The following is a 24,558-nucleotide window of genomic DNA, read 5'->3' as shown; positions in this document are numbered from 1 at the left end:
TAATGTTGTGTCTGTGTAACTACACCTGATTACAGTATAAAAATTGATAATGTTGTGTTTGTATAACTACAGCTGATTACAATTTAAATATAATTAATGTTGTGTTTGTGTAACTACACCTGATTACAGTATAAAAACTGATAATGTTGTGTTTGTGTAACTACACCTGATTACAGTATAAAACTGATAATGTTGTGTCTGTGTAACTACACCTGATTACAGTATAAAAACTGATAATGTTGTGTTGTGTAACTACACCTGATTACAGTATAAAAACTGATAATGTTGTGTCTGTGTAACTACACCTGATTACAGTATAAAACTGATAATGTTGTGTTTGTGTAACTACACCTGATTACAGTATAAAACTGATAATGTTGTGTCTGTGTAACTACACCTGATTACAGTATAAAAACTGATAATGTTGTGTTTGTGTAACTACACCTGATTACAGTATAAAACTGATAATGTTGTGTCTGTGTAACTACACCTGATTACAGTATAAAACTGATAATGTTGTGTCTGTGTAACTACACCTGATTACAGTATAAACACTGATAATGTTGTGTCTGTGTAACTACACCTGATTACAGTATAAAAACTGATAATGTTGTGTCTGTGTAACTACACCTGATTACAGTATAAACACTGATAATGTTGTGTCTGTGTAACTACACGTGATTACAGTATAAAACTGATAATGTTGAGTCTATGTAACTACACCTGATTACAGTATAAACACTGATAATGTTGTGTCTGTGTAACTACACCTGATTACAGTATAAAACTGATAATGTTGTGTTTGTGAAACTACACCTGATTACAGTATAAAAACTGATAATGTTGTGTCTGTGTAACTACACCTGATTACAGTATAAAAACTGATAATGTTGTGTCTGTGTAACTACACCTGATTACAGTATAAAAACTGATAATGTTGTGTCTGTGTAACTACACCTGATTACAGTATAAAAACTGATAATGTTGTGTTTGTGTAACTACACCTGATTACAGTATAAAAACTGATAATGTTGTGTTTGTGTAACTACACCTGATTACAGTATAAAAACTGATAATGTTGTGTCTGTGTAACTACACCTGATTACAGTATAAAAACTGATAATGTTGTGTCTGTGTAACTACACCTGATTACAGTATAAAACTGATAATGTTGTGTCTGTGTAACTACACCTGATTACAGTATAAAAACTGATAATGTTGTGTCTGTGTAACTACACCTGATTACAGTATAAAAACTGATAATGTTGTGTCTGTGTAACTACACTTGATTACAGTAAAAAAAACTGATAATGTTGTGTCTGTGTAACTACACCTGATTACAGTATAAAAACTGATAATGTTGTGTCTGTGTAACTACACCTGATTACAGTATAAAAACTGATAATGTTGTGTCTGTGTAACTACACCTGATTACAGTATAAAACTGATAATGTTGTGTCTGTGTAACTACACCTGATTACAGTATAAAAACTGATAATGTTGTGTCTGTGTAACTACACCTGATTACAGTATAAAAACTGATAATGTTGTGTCTGTGTAACTACACCTGATTACAGTATAAAACAATGATAATGTTGTGTCTGTGTAACTACACCTGATTACAGTATAAATACTGACTGTAATGTAAACACTGTTGAAACTACACCTGATTACAGTATAAACACTGATAATGTTGTGTTTGTGTAACTAACTACACCTGATTACAGTATAAAAAAACTGATAATGTTGTGTCTGTGTAACTACACCTGATTACAGTATAAAAACTACTGATAATGTTGTGTCTGTGTAACTACACCTGATTACAGTATAAAACTGATAATGTTGTGTTTGTGTAACTACACCTGATTACAGTATAAAAACTGATAATGTTGTGTCTGTGTAACTACACCTGATTACAGTATAAAACTGATAATGTTGTATCTGTGTAACTACACCTGATTACAGTATAAAAACTGATAATGTTGTGTTTGTGTAACTACACCTGATTACAGTATAAAAAACTGATAATGTTGTGTCTGTGTAACTACACCTGATTACAGTATAAAAACTGATAATGTTGTGTTTGTGTAACTACACCTGATTACAGTATAAAACTGATAATGTTGTGTTTGTGTAACTACACCTGATTACAGTATAAAAACTGATAATGTTGTGTTTGTGTAACTACACCTGATTACAGTATAAAACTGATAATGTTGTGTCTGTGTAACTACACCTGATTACAGTATAAAAACTGATAATGTTGTGTTTGTGTAACTACACCTGATTACAGTATAAAAACTGATAATGTTGTGTCTGTGTAACTACACCTGATTACAGTATAAACACTGATAATGTTGTGTTTGTGTAACTACACCTGATTACAGTATAAAAACTGATAATGTTGTGTCTGTGTAACTACACCTGATTACAGTATAAAACTGATAATGTTGTGTCTGTGTAACTACACCTGATTACAGTATAAAAACTGATAATGTTGTGTTTGTGTAACTACACCTGATTACAGTATAAAACTGATAATGTTGTGTCTGTGTAACTACACCTGATTACAGTATAAAAACTGATAATGTTGTGTCTGTGTAACTACACCTGATTACAGTATAAAAACTGATAATGTTGTGTCTGTGTAACTACACCTGATTACAGTATAAAAACTGATAATGTTGTGTTTGTGTAACTACACCTGATTACAGTATAAAAACTGATAATGTTGTGTCTGTGTAACTACACCTGATTACAGTATAAAACTGATAATGTTGTGTCTGTGTAACTACACCTGATTACAGTATAAAAACTGATAATGTTGTGTCTGTGTAACTACACCTGATTACAGTATAAAAACTGATAATGTTGTGTCTGTGTAACTACACCTGATTACAGTATAAAACTGATAATGTTGTGTCTGTGTAACTACACCTGATTACAGTATAAAAACTGATAATGTTGTGTTTGTGTAACTACACCTGATTACAGTATAAAACTGATAATGTTGTGTTTGTGTAACTACACCTGATTACAGTATAAAAACTGATAATGTTGTGTCTGTGTAACTACACCTGATTACAGTATAAAAACTGATAATGTTGTGTTTGTGTAACTACACCTTATTACAGTATAAAACTGATAATGTTGTGTCTGTGTAACTACACCTGATTACAGTATAAAAACTGATAATGTTGTGTCTGTGTAACTACACCTGATTACAGTATAAAAACTGATAATGTTGTGTCTGTGTAACTACACCTGATTACAGTATAAAAACTGATAATGTTGTGTCTGTGTAACTACACCTGATTACAGTAAAAACATTGAAATGTTGTGCTTATATAACTACACCTGATTACAATTTAAAAAACTGATAATGTTGTGTCTGTGTAACTACACCTGATTACAGTATAAAACTGATAATGTTGTGTTTGTGTAACTACACCTGATTACAGTATAAAAACTGATAATGTTGTGTTTGTGTAACTACACCTGATTACAGTATAAAACTGATAATGTTGTGTCTGTGTAACTACACCTGATTACAGTATAAAAACTGATAATGTTGTGTCTGTGTAACTACACCTGATTACAGTATAAAAACTGATAATGTTGTGTCTGTGTAACTACACCTGATTACAGTATAAAAACTGATAATGTTGTGTCTGTGTAACTACACCTGATTACAGTATAAAAACTGATAATGTTGTGTCTGTGTAACTACACCTGATTACAGTATAAAAACTGATAATGTTGTGTCTGTGTAACTACACCTGATTACAGTATAAAAACTGATAATGTTGTGTCTGTGTAACTACACCTGATTACAGTATAAAAACTGATAATGTTGTGTCTGTGTAACTACACCTGATTACAGTATAAAAACTGATAATGTTGTGTCTGTGTAACTACACCTGATTACACTATAAGAACTGATAATGTTGTGTCTGTGTAACTACACCTGATTACAGTATAAAAACTGATAATGTTGTGTCTGTGTAACTACACCTGATTACAGTATAAAAACTGATAATGTTGTATCTCTGTAACTACAGCTGAATAGAGTTTAAACACTCTTAATTTTGAGCTTATATAACTACTACCTGATTACAATTTAAATGCAATTAATGTTGTGTCTGTGTAACTACACCTGATTACAGTATAAAAACTGATAATGTTGTGTCTGTGTAACTACACCTGATTAGAGTTTAAACATTGTTAATGTTGAGCTTATATAACTACTAGCTGATTACAATTTAAATATAATTAATGTTGTGTTTGTGTAACTACAGCTGATTACAGTATAAAACTGATAATGTTGTGTTTGTGTAACTACACCTGATTACAGTATAAAACTGATAATGTTGTATCTGTGTAACTACACCTGATTACAGTATAAAAACTGATAATGTTGTGTTTGTGTAACTACACCTGATTACAGTATAAAACTGATAATGTTGTTGTGTCTGTGTAACTACACCTGATTACAGTATAAAAACTGATAATGTTGTGTGTGTAACTACACCTGATTACAGTATAAAAACTGATAATGTTGTGTCTGTGTAACTACACCTGATTACAGTATAAAACTGATAATGTTGTGTCTGTGTAACTACACCTGATTACAGTATAAAAACTGATAATGTTGTGTCTGTGTAACTACACCTGATTACAGTATAAAACTGATAATGTTGTGTCTGTGTAACTACACCTGATTACAGTATAAAACACTGATAATGTTGTGTCTGTGTAACTACACCTGATTACAGTATAAAAACTGATAATGTTGTGTCTGTGTAACTACACCTGATTACAGTATAAACACTGATAATGTTGTGTTTGTGTAACTACACCTGATTACAGTATAAAACTGATAATGTTGTGTCTGTGTAACTACACCTGATTACAGTATAAAAACTGATAATGTTGTGTTGTGTAACTACACCTGATTACAGTATAAAAACTGATAATGTTGTGTTTGTGTAACTACACCTGATTACAGTATAAAACTGATAATGTTGTGTCTGTGTAACTACACCTGATTACAGTATAAAAACTGATAATGTTGTGTCTGTGTAACTACACCTGATTACAGTATAAAACTGATAATGTTGTGTCTGTGTAACTACACCTGATTACAGTATAAAAACTGATAATGTTGTGTCTGTGTAACTACACCTGATTACAGTATAAAACTGATAATGTTGTGTCTTGTGTAACTACACCTGATTACAGTATACAAACTGATAATGTTGTGTTTGTGTAACTACACCTGATTACAGTATAAAAACTGATAATGTTGTGTTTGTGTAACTACACCTGATTACAGTATAAAACTGATAATGTTGTGTCTGTGTAACTACACCTACAGTATAAAACTGATAATATTGTGTCTGTGTAACTACACCTGATTACAGTAAAAAAACTGATAATGTTGTGTTTGTGTAACTACACCTGATTACAGTATAAAACTGATAATGTTGTGTCTGTGTAACTACACCTGATTACAGTATAAAAACTGATAATGTTGTGTCTGTGTAACTACACCTGATTACAGTATAAAAACTGATAATGTTGTGTCTGTGTAACTACACCTGATTACAGTATAAAAACTGATAATGTTGTGTCTGTGTAACTACACCTGATTACAGTATAAAAACTGATAATGTTGTGTCTGTGTAACTACACCTGATTACAGTATAAAACTGATAATGTTGTGTCTGTGTAACTACACCTGATTACAGTATAAAAACTGATAATGTTGTGTCTGTGTAACTACACCTGATTACAGTATAAAAACTGATAATGTTGTGTCTGTGTAACTACACCTGATTACAGTATAAAAACTGATAATGTTGTGTCTGTGTAACTACACCTGATTACAGTATAAAAACTGATAATGTTGTGTCTGTGTAACTACACCTGATTACAGTATAAAAACTGATAATGTTGTGTCTGTGTAACTACACCTGATTACAGTATAAAACTGATAATGTTGTGTCTGTGTAACTACACCTGATTACAGTATAAAAACTGATAATGTTGTGTCTGTGTAACTACACCTGATTACAGTATAAAAACTGATAATGTTGTGTTTGTGTAACTACACCTGATTACAGTATAAAAACTGATAATGTTGTGTCTGTGTAACTACACCTGATTACAGTATAAAACTGATAATGTTGTGTTTGTGTAACTACACCTGATTACAGTATAAAAACTGATAATGTTGTGTTTGTGTAACTACACCTGATTACAGTATAAAAACTGATAATGTTGTGTCTGTGTAACTACACCTGATTACAGTATAAAAAACTGATAATGTTGTGTCTGTGTAACTACACCTGATTACAGTATAAAATGATAATGTTGTGTCTGTGTAACTACACCTGATTACAGTATAAAACTGATAATGTTGTGTTTGTGTAACTACACCTGATTACAGTATAAAACTGATAATGTTGTGTCTGTGTAACTACACCTGATTACAGTATAAAAACTGATAATGTTGTGTCTGTGTAACTACACCTGATTACAGTATAAAACACTGATAATGTTGTGTCTGTGTAACTACACCTGATTACAGTATAAAAACTGATAATGTTGTTAATCTGTGTAACTACACCTGATTACAGTATAAAAAACTGATAATGTTGTGTCTGTGTAACTACACCTGATTACAGTATAAAACTACACCTGATTACTGATAATGTTGTGTTTGTGTAACTACACCTGATTACAGTATAAAACTGATAATGTTGTGTTTGTGTAACTACACCTGATTACAGTATAAAAACTGATAATGTTGTGTCTGTGTAACTACACCTGATTACAGTATAAAAACTGATAATGTTGTGTCTGTGTAACTACACCTGATTACAGTATAAAAACTGATAATGTTGTGTCTGTGTAACTACACCTGATTACAGTATAAACACTGATAATGTTGTGTCTGTGTAACTACACCTGATTACAGTATAAAACTGATAATGTTGTGTCTGTGTAACTACACCTGATTACAGTATAAAACTGATAATGTTGTGTCTGTGTAACTACACCTGATTACAGTATAAAACTGATAATGTTGTGTCTGTGTAACTACACCTGATTACAGTATAAAAACTGATAATGTTGTGTCTGTGTAACTACACCTGATTACAGTATAAACACTGATAATGTTGTGTCTGTGTAACTACACCTGATTACAGTATAAGAACTGATAATGTTGTGTCTGTGTAACTACACCTGATTACAGTATAAAAACTGATAATGTTGTGTCTGTGTAACTACACCTGATTACAGTATAAAAACTGATAATGTTGTGTCTGTGTAACTACACCTGATTAGAGTTTAAACACTGTTAATGTTGAGCTTATATAACTACTAGCTGATTACAATTTAAATACAATTAATGTTGTGTCTGTGTAACTACACCTGATTACAGTATAAAAACTGATAATGTTGTGTCTGTGTAACTACACCTGATTACAGTTTAAACATTGATAATGTTGAGCTTATATAACTACTAGCTGATTACAATTTAAATATAATTAATGTTGTGTTTGTGTAACTACACCTGATTACAGTATAAAAACTGATAATGTTGTGTTTGTGTAACTACACCTTATTAAAGTATAAAAACTGATAATGTTGTGTCTGTGTAACTACACCTGATTACAGTATAAAAACTGATAATGTTGTGTTTGTGTAACTACACCTGATTACAGTATAAAAACTGATAATGTTGTGTCTGTGTAACTACACCTGATTACAGTATAAAAACTGATAATGTTGTGTTTTGTGTAACTACACTGATTACAGTATAAAACTGATAATGTTGTGTCTGTGTAACTACACCTGATTACAGTATAAAACTGATAATGTTGTGTCTGTGTAACTACACCTGATTACAGTATAAAAACTGATAATGTTGTGTTTGTGTAACTACACCTGATTACAGTATAAAACTGATAATGTTGTGTCTGTGTAACTACACCTGATTACAGTATAAAACTGATAATGTTGTGTTGTGTAACTACACCTGATTACAGTATAAAAACTGATAATGTTGTGTCTGTGTAACTACACCTGATTACAGTATAAAAACTGATAATGTTGTGTCTGTGTAACTACACCTGATTACAGTATAAAACTGATAATGTTGTGTTTGTGTAACTACACCTGATTACAGTATAAAACTGATAATGTTGTGTCTGTGTAACTACACCTGATTACAGTATAAAACTGATAATGTTGTGTCTGTGTAACTACACCTGATTACAGTTTAAACACTGTTAATGTTGAGCTTATATAACTACTAGCTGATTACAATTTAAATATAATTAATGTTGTGTCTGTGTAACTACACCTGATTACAGTATAAAAACTGATAATGTTGTGTTTGTGTAACTACACCTGATTACAGTATAAAAACTGATAATGTTGTGTCTGTGTAACTACACCTGATTACAGTATAAAACTGATAATGTTGTGTCTGTGTAACTACACCTGATTACAGTATAAAAACTGATAATGTTGTGTCTGTGTAACTACACCTGATTACAGTATAAACACTGATAATGTTGTGTTTGTGTAACTACACCTGATTACAGTATAAAACTGATAATGTTGTGTCTGTGTAACTACACCTGATTACAGTATAAAACTGATAATGTTGTGTCTGTGTAACTACACCTGATTACAGTATAAACACTGATAATGTTGTGTCTGTGTAACTACACCTGATTACAGTATAAAACTGATAATGTTGTGTCTGTGTAACTACACCTGATTACAGTATAAACACTGATAATGTTGTGTTTATGAAACTACACCTGATTACAGTATAAAAACTGATAATGTTGTGTCTGTGTAACTACACCTGATTACAGTATAAAAACTGATAATGTTGTATCTGTGTAACTACACCTGATTACAGTATAAAAACTGATAATGTTGTGTCTGTGTAACTACACCTGATTACAGTATAAAAACTGATAATGTTGTATATGTGTAACTTCACCTGATTACAGTATAAACACTGATAATATTGTGTCTGTGTAACTACACCTGATTACAGTATAAAACTGATAAAGTTGTGTCTGTGTAACTACACCTGATTACAGTATAAAACTGATAATGTTGTGTCTATGTAACTACACCTGATTACAGTATAAAACAAATAATGTTGTATCTGTGTAACTACAACTGATTAATGTTTAAACAAAGTTAATGTTGAGCTTATATAACTACTAGCTGGTTACAATTTAAATACAATTAATGTTGTGTCTGTGTAACTACATCTGATTACAGTATAAAAACAGATAATGTTGTGTCTGTGTAACTACACCTGATTAGAGTTTAAACATTGTTAATGTTGAGCTTATATAACTACTAGCTGATTACAATTTAAATATAATTAATGTTGTGTCTGTGTAACTACACCTGATTACAGTATAAAACTGATAATGTTGTGTTTGTGTAACTACACCTGATTACAGTATAAAAACTGATAATGTTGTGTCTGTGTAACTACACCTGATTACAGTAAAAAAACTGATAATGTTACGTTTGTGTAAGTACACCTGATTACAGTATAAAACTGATAATGTTGTATCTGTGTAACTACACCTGATTACAGTATAAAACTGATAATGTTACGTTTGTGTAAGTACACCTGATTACAGTATAAAAACTGATAATGTTGTATCTGTGTAACTACACCTGATAACAGTATAAAAACTGATAATGTTGTGTCTGTGTAACTACACCTGATTACAGTATAAAAACAGATAATGTTGTGTCTGTGTAACTACACCTGATTACAGTATAAAAACTGATAATGTTGTGTCTGTGTAACTACACCTGATTACAGTATAAACACTGATAATGTTGTGTCTGTGTAACTACACCTGATTACAGTATAAAAACTGATAATGTTGTGTCTGTGTAACTACACCTGATTACAGTATAAACACTGATAATGTTGTGTCTGTGTAACTACACCTGATTACAGTATAAAAACTGATAATGTTGTGTTTGTGTAACTACACCTGATTACAGTATAAAAACTGATAATGTTGTGTCTGTGTAACTACACCTGATTACAGTATAAAACTGATAATGTTGTGTATGTGTAACTACACCTGATTACAGTATAAAAACTGATAATGTTGTGTCTGTGTAACTACACCTGATTACAGTATAAAACTGATAATGTTGTGTCTGTGTAACTACACCTGATTACAGTATAAAACTGATAATGTTGTGTCTGTGTAACTACACCTGATTACAGTATAAAAACTGATAATGTTGTGTCTGTGTAACTACACCTGATTACAGTATAAAACTGATAATGTTGTGTCTGTGTAACTACACCTGATTACAGTATAAAAACTGATAATGTTGTGTCTGTGTAACTACACCTGATTACAGTATAAACACTGATAATGTTGTGTCTGTGTAACTACACCTGATTACAGTATAAAACTGATAATGTTGTGTCTGTGTAACTACACCTGATTACAGTATAAAAACTGATAATGTTGTGTTTGTGTAACTACACCTGATTACAGTATAAAACTGATAATGTTGTGTCTGTGTAACTACACCTGATTACAGTATAAAACTGATAATGTTGTGTCTGTGTAACTACACCTGATTACAGTATAAAAACTGATAATGTTGTGTCTGTGTAACTACACCTGATTACAGTATAAACACTGATAATGTTGTGTCTGTGTAACTACACCTGATTACAGTATAAAAACTGATAATGTTGTGTCTGTGTATACTGATTACATGTAAAACTGATAATGTTGTGTCTGTGTAACTACACCTGATTACAGTATAAAACTGATAATGTTGTGTCTGTGTAACTACACCTGATTACAGTATAAAACTGATAATGTTGTGTCTGTGTAACTACACCTGATTACAGTATAAAACTGATAATGTTGTGTCTGTGTAACTACACCTGATTACAGTATAAAACTGATAATGTTGTGTCTGTGTAACTACACCTGATTACAGTATAAAACTGATAATGTTGTGTCTGTGTAACTACACCTGATTACAGTATAAAAACTGATAATGTTGTGTTTGTGTAACTTTACCTGATTACAGTATAAAAACTGATAATGTTGTGTCTGTGTAACTACACCTGATTACAGTATAAAAACTGATAATGTTGTGTTTGTGTAACTACACCTGATTACAGTATAAAAACTGATAATGTTGTGTCTGTGTAACTACACCTGATTACAGTATAAAACTGATAATGTTGTGTCTGTGTAACTACACCTGATTACAGTATAAAACTGATAATGTTGTGTCTGTGTAACTACACCTGATTACAGTATAAAACTGATAATGTTGTGTCTGTGTAACTACACCTGATTACAGTATAAAAACTGATAATGTTGTGTCTGTGTAACTACACCTGATTACAGTATAAACACTGATAATGTGGTGTCTGTGTAACTACACCTGATTACAATATAAAACTGATAATGTTGTGTCTGTGTAACTACACCTGATTAGAGTTTAAACATTGTTAATGTTGAGCTTATATAACTACTAGCTGATTACAATTTAAATATAATTAATGTTGTGTTTGTGTAACTACACCTGATTACAGTATAAAAACTGATAATGTTGTGTTTGTGTAACTACACCTGATTACAGTATAAAAACTGATAATGTTGTATCTGTGTAACTACACCTGATTACAGTATAAAACTGATAATGTTGTGTTTGTGTAACTACACCTGATTACAGTATAAAACTGATAATGTTGTGTCTGTGTAACTACACCTGATTACAGTATAAAACTGATAATGTTGTGTCTGTGTAACTACACCTGATTACAGTATAAAAACTGATAATGTTGTGTCTGTGTAACTACACCTGATTACAGTATAAAAACTGATAATGTTGTGTCTGTGTAACTACACCTGATTACAGTATAAACACTGATAATGTTGTGTCTGTAACTACACCTAACTACACCTGATTACAGTATAAAACTGATAATGTTGTGTCTGTGTAACTACACCTGATTACAGTATAAAACTGATAATGTTGTGTCTGTGTAACTACACCTGATTACAGTATAAAACTGATAATGTTGTGTCTGTGTAACTACACCTGATTACAGTATAAAACTGATAATGTTGTGTCTGTGTAACTACACCTGATTACAGTATAAAAACTGATAATGTTGTGTCTGTGTAACTACACCTGATTACAGTATAAAAACTGATAATGTTGTGTCTGTGTAACTACACCTGATTACAGTATAAACACTGATAATGTGGTGTCTGTGTAACTACACCTGATTACAGTATAAAACTGATAATGTTGTGTCTGTGTAACTACACCTGATTACAGTATAAAACTGATAATGTTGTGTCTGTGTAACTACACCTGATTACAGTATAAAACTGATAATGTTGTGTCTGTGTAACTACACCTGATTACAGTATAAAACTGATAATGTTGTATCTGTGTAACTACACCTGATTACAGTATAAACACTGATAATGTTGTGTCTGTGTAACTACACCTGATTACAGTATAAAACTGATAATGTTGTGTCTGTGTAACTACACCTGATTACAGTATAAAACTGATAAAGTTGTGTCTATGTAACTACACCTGATTACAGTATAAAACAAATAATGTTTTATCTGTGTAACTACAACTGATTAATGTTTAAACAAAGTTAATGTTGAGCTTATATAACTACTAGCTGATTACAATTTAAATACAATTAATGTTGTGTCTGTGTAACTACACCTGATTACAGTATAAAACAGATAATGTTGTGTCTGTGTAACTACACCTGATTAGAGTTTAAACATTGTTAATGTTGAGCTTATATAACTACTAGCTGATTACAATTTAAATATAATTAATGTTGTGTTTGTGTAACTACAACTGATTACAGTATAAAAACTGATAATGTTGTGTTTGTGTAACTACACCTGATTACAGTATAAAACTGATAATGTTGTATCTGTGTAACTACACCTGATTACAGTAAAAAAACTGATAATGTTGTGTTTGTGTAACTACACCTGATTACAGTATAAAACTGATAATGTTGTGTCTGTGTAACTACACCTGATTACAGTATAAAACTGATAATGTTACGTTTGTGTAACTACACCTGATTACAGTATAAAACTGATAATGTTGTATGTAACTACACCTGATTACAGTATAAAACTGATAATGTTGTGTCAACTACACCTGATTACAGTATAAAACTGATAATGTTGTGTCTGTGTAACTACACCTGATTACAGTATAAAAAACTGATAATGTTGTGTCTGTGTAACTACACCTGATTACAGTATAAAAACTGATAATGTTGTGTCTGTGTAACTACACCTGATTACAGTATAAAAACTGATAATGTTGTGTCTGTGTAACTACACCTGATTACAGTATAAAAACTGATAATGTTGTGTCTGTGTAACTACACCTGATTACAGTATAAACACTGATAATGTTGTGTCTGTGTAACTACACCTGATTACAGTATAAAACTGATAATGTTGTGTTTGTGTAACTACACCTGATTACAGTATAAAACTGATAATGTTGTGTCTGTGTAACTACACCTGATTACAGTATAAAACTGATAATGTTGTGTCTGTGTAACTACACCTGATTACAGTATAAAACTGATAATGTTGTGTCTGTGTAACTACACCTGATTACAGTATAAAAACTGATAATGTTGTGTCTGTGTAACTACACCTGATTACAGTATAAAACTGATAATGTTGTGTCTGTGTAACTACACCTGATTACAGTATAAAACTGATAATGTTGTGTCTGTGTAACTACACCTGATTACAGTATAAACACTGATAATGTTGTGTCTGTGTAACTACACCTGATTACAGTATAAAACTGATAATGTTGTGTTTGTGTAACTACACCTGATTACAGTATAAAACTGATAATGTTGTGTCTGTGTAACTACACCTGATTACAGTATAAAACTGATAATGTTGTGTTTGTGTAACTACACCTGATTACAGTAAAAAACTGATAATGTTGTGTTTGTGTAACTACACCTGATTACAGTATAAAACTGATAATGTTGTGTCTGTGTAACTACACCTGATTACAGTATAAAAACTGATAATGTTGTGTTTGTGTAACTACTGATAAAAACTAACACCTGATTACAGTATAAAAACTAATAATGTTGTGTAATGTTGTATCTGTGTAACTACACCTGATTACAGTATAAAACTGATAATGTTGTGTCTGTGTAACTACACCTGATTACAGTATAAAAACTGATAATGTTGTGTCTGTGTAACTACACCTGATTACAGTATAAAACTGATAATGTTGTGTCTGTGTAACTACACCTGATTACAGTATAAAACTGATAATGTTGTGTCTGTGTAACTACACCTGATTACAGTTTAAACACTGTTAATGTTGAGCTTATATAACTACTAGCTGATTACAATTTAAATACAATTAATGTTGTGTCTGTGTAACTACACCTGATTACAGTATAAAAACTGATAATGTTGTGTCTGTGTAACTACACCTGATTACAGTATAAAACACTGTGTATAATGTTGTGTCTGTGTAACTACACCTGATTACAGTATAAAACTGATAATGTTGTGTTTGTGTAACTACACCTGATTACAGTATAAAACTGATAATGTTGTGTTTGTGTAACTACACCTGATTACAGTATAAAAACTGATAATGTTGTGTCTGTGTAACTACACCTGATTACAGTAATAAAAACTACTGACAATAATGTTGTGTTTGTGTAACTACACCTGATTACAGTATAAAACTGATAATGTTGTGTCTGTGTAACTACACCTGATTACAGTAATAAAACTGATAATGTTGTGTCTGTGTAACTACACCTGATTACAGTATAAAACTGATAATGTTGTGTCTGTGTAACTACACCTGATTACAGTATAAAAACTGATAATGTTGTGTCTGTGTAACTACACCTGATTACAGTATAAAACTGATAATGTTGTGTCTGTGTAACTACACCTGATTACAGTATAAAACTGATAATGTTGTGTCTGTGTAACTACACCTGATTACAGTATAAAAACAGTATAAAAACTGATAATGTTGTGTCTGTGTAACTACACCTGATTACAGTATAAAACACTGATAATGTTGTGTCTGTGTAACTACACCTGATTACAGTATAAAACTGATAATGTTGTGTCTGTGTAACTACACCTGATTACAGTATAAACACTGATAATGTTGTGTTTGTGTAACTACACCTGATTACAGTATAAAACTGATAATGTTGTGTTTGTGTAACTACACCTGATTACAGTATAAAACTGATAATGTTGTGTCTGTGTAACTACACCTGATTACAGTATAAAACTGATAATGTTGTGTTTGTGTAACTACACCTGATTACAGTATAAAAACTGATAATGTTGTGTCTGTGTAACTACACCTGATTACAGTATAAAACTGATAATGTTGTGTCTGTGTAACTACACCTGATTACAGTATAAAAACTGATAATGTTGTGTCTGTGTAACTACACCTGATTACAGTATAAAACTGATAATGTTGTGTCTGTGTAACTACACCTGATTACAGTATAAAACTGATAATGTTGTGTCTGTGTAACTACACCTGATTACAGTATAAAACTGATAATGTTGTGTCTGTGTAACTACACCTGATTACAGTATAAACACTGATAATGTTGTGTCTGTGTAACTACACCTGATTACAGTATAAAAACTGATAATGTTGTGTCTGTGTAACTACACCTGATTACAGTATAAAACTGATAATGTTGTGTCTGTGTAACTACACCTGATTACAGTATAAAACTGATAATGTTGTGTCTGTGTAACTACACCTGATTACAGTTTAAACACTGTTAATGTTGAGCTTATATAACTACTAGCTGATTACAATTTAAATACAATTATTACAATTTAAACTACACCTGATTAATGTAATGTGTCTGTGTAACTACACCTGATTACAGTATAAAACTGATAATGTTGTGTTTGTGTAACTACACCTGATTACAGTATAAAACTGATAATGTTGTGTCTGTGTAACTACACCTGATTACAGTATAAAAACTGATAATGTTGTGTTTGTGTAACTACACCTGATTACAGTATAAAACTGATAATGTTGTGTCTGTGTAACTACACCTGATTACAGTAACTACACCTGATTACAGTATAAAACTGATAATGTTGTGTCTGTGTAACTACACCTGATTACAGTATAAAACTGATAATGTTGTGTGTGTAACTACACCTGATATATAACTGATAATGTTGTGCTGATTACTACACCTGATTACAGTATAAAACTGATAATGTTGTGTTTGTGTAACTACACCTGATTACAGTATAAAAACTGATAATGTTGTGTTTGTGTAACTACACCTGATTACAGTATAAAACTGATAATGTTGTGTCTGTGTAACTACACCTGATTACAGTATAAAAACTGATAATGTTGTGTTTGTGTAACTACACCTGATTACAGTATAAAACTGATAATGTTGTGTTTGTGTAACTACACCTGATTACAGTATAAAACTGATAATGTTGTGTCTGTGTAACTACACCTGATTACAGTATAAAACTGATAATGTTGTGTCTGTGTAACTACACCTGATTACAGTTTAAACACTGTTAATGTTGTGCTTGTGTAACTACTAGCTGATTACAGTTAAAATACAATAATGTTGTGTCTGTGTAACTACACCTGATTACAGTATAAAAACAGATAATGTTGTGTCTGTGTAACTACACCTGATTAGAGTTTAAACATTGTTAATGTTGAGCTTATATAACTACTAGCTGATTACAATTTAAATACATTTAATGTTGTGTCTGTGTAACTACACCTGATTACAGTATAAAACTGATAATGTTGTGTCTGTGTAACTACACCTGATTACAGTATAAAAATTGATAATGTTGAGCTTATATAACTACACCTGATTACAGTATAAATGTTGTGTCTGTGTACTAATAATGTTGTGTCTGTGTAACTACACCTGATTACAGTATAAAACTGATAATGTTGTGTCTGTGTAACTACACCTGATTACAGTATAAAAACTGATAATGTTGTGTCTGTGTAACTACACCTGATTACAGTATAAACACTGATAATGTTGTGTCTGTGTAACTACACCTGATTACAGTATAAACACTGATAATGTTGTGTCTGTGTAACTACACCTGATTACAGTATAAAAACTGATAATGTTGTGTCTGTGTAACTACACCTGATTACAGTATAAACACTGATAATGTTGTGTCTGTGTAACTACACCTGATTACAGTATAAAGACTGATAATGTTGTGTCTGTGTAACTACACCTGATTACAGTATAAAAACTGATAATGTTGTATCTGTGTAACTACACCTGATTACAGTATAAAACTGATAATGTTGTGTCTGTGTAACTACACCTGATTACAGTATAAAAACTGATAAAGTTGTGTCTATGTAACTACACCTGATTACAGTATAAAAACAAATAATGTTTTATCTGTGTAACTACAACTGATTAATGTTTAAACAAAGTTAATGTTGAGCTTATATAACTACTAGCTGGTTACAATTTAAATACAATTAATGTTGTGTCTGTGTAACTACATCTGATTACAGTATAAAAACAGATAATATTGTGTCTGTGTAACTACACCTGATTAGAGTTTAAACATTCTTAATGTTGAGCTTATATAACTACTAGCTGATTACAATTTAAATCAAATTGATGTTGTGTCTCTGTAACTACACCTGATTACAGTATAAAAACTGATAATGTAGTGTTTGTCTAACTTCACCTGATTACAGTATAAAAACTGATAATGTTGTGTCTGTGTAACTACACCTGATTAGAGTTTAAGCATTGTTAATGTTGAGCTTATATAACTACTAGCTCTTTACAATTTAAATATAATTAATGTTGTGTTTGTGTAACTACAGCTGATTACAGTATAAAAACTGATAATGTTGTGTTTGTGTAACTACACCTGATTACAGTATAAAAACTAATAATGTTGTATCTGTGTTACTACACCTGACTACAGTAAAAAAACTGATAATGTTACGTTTGTGTAAGTACACCTGATTACAGTATAAAAACTGATAATGTTGTATCTGTGTAACTACACCTGATTACAGTATAAAAACTGATAATGTTGTGTCTGTGTAACTACACCTGATTACAGAATAAACACTGATAATGTTGTGTCTGTGTAACTACACCTGATTACAGTATAAAAACTGATAATGTTGTGTCTGTGTAACTACACCTGATTACAGTATAAAAACTGATAATGTTGTGTCTGTGTAACTACACCTGATTACAGTATAAAACTGATAATGTTGTGTCTGTGTAACTACACCTGATTACAGTATAAACACTGATAATGTTGTGTCTGTGTAACTACACCTGATTACAGTATAAAACAATTAATGTTGTGTCTGTGTAACTACACCTGATTACAGTATAAAACTGATAATGTTGTGTTTGTGTAACTACACCTGATTACAGTATAAAAACTGATAATGTTGTGTCTGTGTAACTACACCTGATTACAGTATAAAACTGATAATGTTGTGTCTGTGTAACTACACCTGATTACAGTATAAAACTGATAATGTTGTGTCTGTGTAACTACACCTGATTACAGTATAAAAACTGATAATGTTGTGTTTGTGTAACTACACCTGATTACAGTAAAAAAACTGATAATGTTGTGTTTGTGTAACTACACCTGATTACAGTATAAAACTGATAATGTTGTGTCTGTGTAACTACACCTGATTACAGTATAAAACTGATAATGTTGTGTCTGTGTAACTACACCTGATTACAGTATAAAACTGATAATGTTGTGTCTGTGTAACTACACCTGATTACAGTATAAAAACTGATAATGTTGTGTTTGTGTAACTACACCTGATTACAGTATAAACACTGATAATGTTGTGTCTGTGTAACTACACCTGATTACAGTTAAAAAACTGATAATGTTGTGTCTGTGTAACTACACCTGATTACAGTATAAAAACACTGATAATGTTGTGTCTGTGTAACTACACCTGATTACAGTATAAAAACTGATAATGTTGTGTCTGTGTAACTACACCTGATTACAGTTTAAACTAACCTGATTACAGTGTTGTGTCTGTGTAACTACACCTGATTACAGTAATGTTGAGCTCAATAACTACTAACTGATTACAATTTAAATACAATTAATGTTGTGTCTGTGTAACTACACCTGATTACAGTATAAAAACTGATAATGTTGTGTCTGTGTAACTACACCTGATTAGAGTTTAAACATTGTTAATGTTGAGCTTATATAACTACTAGCTGATTACAATTTAAATACAATTAATGTTGTGTCTGTGTAACTACACCTGATTACAGTATAAAACTGATAATGTTGTGTTTGTGTAACTACACCTGATTACAGTATAAAAACTGATAATGTTGTGTCTGTGTAACTACACCTGATTACAGTATAAAACTGATAATGTTGTGTTTGTGTAACTACACCTGATTACAGTATAAAACTGATAATGTTGTGTTTGTGTAACTACACCTGATTACAGTATAAAACTGATAATGTTGTGTCTGTGTAACTACACCTGATTACAGTTTAAACATTGTTAATGTTGAATATAACTACTAGTTAATGTTGTGTCTGTGTAACTACACTGATTACAGTAAAAAAACTGATAATGTTGTGTCTGTGTAACTACACCTGATTACAGTATAAAACTGATAATGTTGTATCTGTGTAACTACACCTGATTACAGTATAAAAACTGATAATGTTGTGTCTGTGTAACTACACCTGATTAGAGTTTAAACATTGTTAATGTTGAGCTTATATAACTACTAGCTGATTACAATTTAAATATAATAAATGTTGTGTCTGTGTAACTACACCTGATTACAGTATAAAACTGATAATGTTGTGTTTGTGTAACTACACCTGATTACAGTATAAAAACTGATAATGTTGTGTCTGTGTAACTACACCTGATTACAGTATAAAAACTGATAATGTTGTATCTGTGTAACTACACCTGATTACAGTATAAAAACTGATAATGTTGTGTCTGTGTAACTACACCTGATTACAGTATAAACACTGATAATGTTGTGTCTGTGTAACTACACCTGATTACAGTATAAAAACTGATAATGTTGTGTCTGTGTAACTACACCTGATTACAGTATAAACACTGATAATGTTGGGTTTGTGTAACTACACCTGATTACAGTATAAAACTGATAATGTTGTGTTTGTGTAACTACACCTGATTACAGTATAAAAACTGATAATGTTGTGTCTGTGTAACTACACCTGATTACAGTAAAAAAACTGATAATGTTGTGTCTGTGTAACTACACCTGATTACAGTATAAAAACTGATAATGTTGTGTTTGTGTAACTACACCTGATTACAGTATAAAAACTGATAATGTTGTGTTTGTGTAACTACACCTGATTACAGTATAAAAACTGATAATGTTGTGTCTGTGTAACTACACCTGATTAGAGTTTAAACATTGTTAATGTTGAGCTTATATAACTACTAGCTGATTACAATTTAAATATAATTAATGTTGTGTTTGTGTAACTACAGCTGATTACAGCATAAAAACTAATAATGTTGTATCTGTGTTACTACACCTGATTACAGTAAAAAAACTGATAATGTTCTGTCTGTGTAACTACACCTGTTTAGAATATAAAAACTGATAATGTTGTATTTGTGCAACTGCACCTGATTACAGTATAAACACTGATAATGTTGTGTCTGTGTAACTACACCTGATTACAGTATAAACACTGATAATGTTGTATCTGTGTAACTACACCTGATTACAGTATAAAAACTGATAATGTTGTATCTGTGTAACTACACCTGATTACAATATAAACACTGATAATGTTGTGTCTGTGTAACTACACCTGATTACAGTATAAACACTGATAATGTGGTGTCTGTGTAACTACACCTGATTAGAGTTTAAACATTATTAATGTTGAGCTTGTATAACTACTAGCTGATTACAATTTAAGTACAATTAATGTTATGTCTCTGTAACTACACCTGATTACAGTATAAAAACTGATAATGTTGTGTTTGTGTAACTACACCTGATTACAGTATAAAAACTGATAATGTTGTATCTGTGTAACTACACCTGATTACAGTATAAACACTGATAATGTTGTATCTGTGTAACTACACCTGATTACAGTATAAACACTGATAATGTTGTATCTGTGTAACTACACCTGATTACAGTATAAAAACTGTTAATGATGTGTTTGTGTAACAACACGTGATTACAGTAAATTAACTGATAATGTTACGTTTGTGTAAGTACACCTGATTACAGTATAAAAACTGATAATGTTGTATCTGTGTAACTACACCGGATAACAGTATAAAAACTGATAATGTTGTGTCTGTGTAACTACACCTGATTACAGTATAAAAACTGATAATGTTGTGTCTGTGTATCTACACCTGATTACAGTATAATAACTGATAATGTTATGTTTGTGTAAATACACCTGATTAGAGTTTAAACATTGTTATTGTTGAGCTTATATAACTACTAGCTGATTACAAGTTAAATACAATTAATGTTGTGTCTGTGTAACTATACCTGACTACAGTATAAAAACACATAATATTGTGTCTGTGTAACTACACCTGACTACAGTATAAAAACACATAATATTGTGTCGGTGTAACTACACCTGATTAGAGTTTAAATATTGTTAATGTTGAGCTCATATAACTACTAACTGATTACAATTTAAATACAATTAATGTTGTGTCTGTGTAACTACACCTGATTACAGTATAAAAACTGATAATGTTGTGTCTGTGTAACTACACCTGATTAGAGTTTAAACATTATTAATGTTGAGCTTATATAACTACTAGCTGATTGCAATTTAAATACAATTAATGTTGTGTCTCTGTAACAACACCTGATTACAATATAAAAACTGATAATGTTGTGTTTGTGTGACTACTCCTGATTACAGTATAAAAACTAATAATGTTGCATCTGTGTAACTACACCTGATTACAATATAAAAACTGATAATGTTGTGTTTGTGTAACTTCACCTGATTACAATATAAAAACTGATAATGTTGTGTTTGTGTAACTTCACCTGATTGCAGTATAAAAACTGATAATGTTGTGTCTGTGTAACTACACCTGATTAGAGTTTAAACATTGTTAATGTTGAGCTTATATAACTACTAGTTGATTACAATTTAAATATAATTAATGTTGTATCTGTGTTACTACACTTCATTACAGTAAAAAAAACTGATAATGTTGTGTCTGTGTAACTACACCTGATTACAGTATAAAAACTGATAATGTTCTATCTGTGCAACTACACCTGATTACAGTATAAAAAGTGTTAATGTTGTGTGTGTGTAACCACACCTGATTAGAGTTTAAACATTGTTAATGTTGAGCTTATATAACTACTAGCTGATTACAATTTAAATATAATAAATGTTGTGTCTGTTTAACTACACATGATTACAGTATAAAAACTGATAATGTTGTGTTTGTGTAACTACACCTGATTACAGTATAAAAACTGATAATGTTGTCTCTGTGTAACTACACCTGATTACAGTATAAAAACTAATAATGTTGAATCTGTGTTACTACACCTGATTACTGTAAAAAAACTGATAATGTTGTGTCTGTGTAACTACACCTGATTACAGTATAAACACTGATAATGTTGTGTCTGTGTAACTACACCTGATTACAGTATAAATACTGATAATGTTGTGTCTGTGTAACTACACCTGATTACAGTATAAACACTGATAATGTTGGGTTTGTTTAACTACACCTGATTACCGTATAAAAACGGATAATGTTATGTTTGTGGAACTAAACCAGATTACAGTATAAAAACTGATAATGTTGTGTATGTGTAACTACACCTTATTACAGTAAAAAAACAGATAATGTTGTGTCTGTGTAACTACACCTGATTACAGTATAAACACTGATAATGTTGTGTCTGTGTAACTACACCTGATTACAGTATAAAAACTGATAATGTTGTGTTTGTGTAACTACACCTGATTACAGTATAAAAACTGTTAATGATGTGTTTGTGTAACTACACCTGATTGCAGTATAAAAACTGATAATGTTGTGTCTGTGTAAGTACACCTGATTACAGTATAAACACTGATAATGTTGTGTCTGTGTTACTACACCTGATTACAGTATAAAAACTGATAATGTTGTGTCTGTGTAACTACACCTGATTAGAGTTTGAAGAATGTTAATGATGTGTTTGTGTAACTACAGCTGATCACAGTTTAGATACTATTAATATTGTGTTAGTGGAACTAGAGCTGATTAGAGTTTAGTGTTAATGATGTGTTTCTGTAACTACAGCTGATCACAGTTTAGATACTATTAATAGTGTGTTTGTGTAACTACAGCTGATCACAGTTTAGATACTATTTATAGTGTGTTTGTGTAACTACAGCTGATCACAGTTTAGATACTATTACTATTGTTTTTGTGTAACTACATCTGATTTTAGTTTAAATACCATTAATGATGTGTTTGTGCAACTACACCGTATTCCACCCATCATGAATACACACATATCACTTTGTTTCCCTTCACGACCTTGAGTCTACTAACAATACCATGATACTATTCTCATCTGTAAAACTCTAGTTTATCTACCAGATACACAACGAAACAACACTGGACACATTCTACTGGGTCATTCAGTCGTCTACTTACCGCAGTCCTACACAACGAAACAACACTGGACACATTCTACTGGGTGATTCAGTCGTCTACTTACCGCAGTCCTACACAACGAAACAACACTGGACACATTCTACTGGGTCATTCAGTCGTCTACTTACCGCAGTCCTACGCAACGAAACAACACTGGACACATTCTACTGGGTCATTCAGTCGTCTACTTACCGCAGTCCTACACAACGAAACAACACTGGACACATTCTACTGGGTCATTCAGTCGTCTACTTACCGCAGTCCTACACAGCGAAACAACACTGGACACATTCTACTGGGTCATTCAGTCGTCTACTTACCGCAGTCCTACACAACGAAACAACACTGGACACATTCTACTGGGTCATTCAGTCGTCTACTTACCGCAGTCCTACACAACGAAACAACACTGGACACATTCTACTGGGTCATTCAGTCGTCTACTTACCGCAGTCCTACACAACGAAACAACACTGGACACATTCTACTGGGTCATTCAGTCGTCTACTTACCGCAGTCCTACACAACGAAACAACACTGGACACATTCTACTGGGTCATTCAGTCGTCTACTTACCGCAGTCCTACGCAACGAAACAACACTGGACACATTCTACTGGGTCATTCAGTCGTCTACTTACCGCAGTCCTACACAGCGAAACAACACTGGACA

The 24,558-nt window shown here is 31.5% G+C and overlaps 1 protein-coding gene across 1 annotated transcript in view; it reads right to left on the bottom strand.

Annotated features, from left to right (window-relative positions):
- The window catches only part of LOC143247831 (gamma-aminobutyric acid receptor subunit beta-like), a 137,543-nt gene that overhangs the window by 5,541 nt on the left and 107,444 nt on the right, over window positions 1-24,558 (bottom strand). The gene's annotated exons all lie outside the window — the stretch shown is intronic.

This window comes from Tachypleus tridentatus, chromosome 3 (genome assembly GCF_004210375.1).
Source record: "Tachypleus tridentatus isolate NWPU-2018 chromosome 3, ASM421037v1, whole genome shotgun sequence".
Taxonomy (NCBI): Eukaryota; Metazoa; Arthropoda; class Merostomata; order Xiphosura; family Limulidae; genus Tachypleus; species Tachypleus tridentatus.
This window is presented reverse-complemented; position numbering and strand designations above follow the sequence as displayed.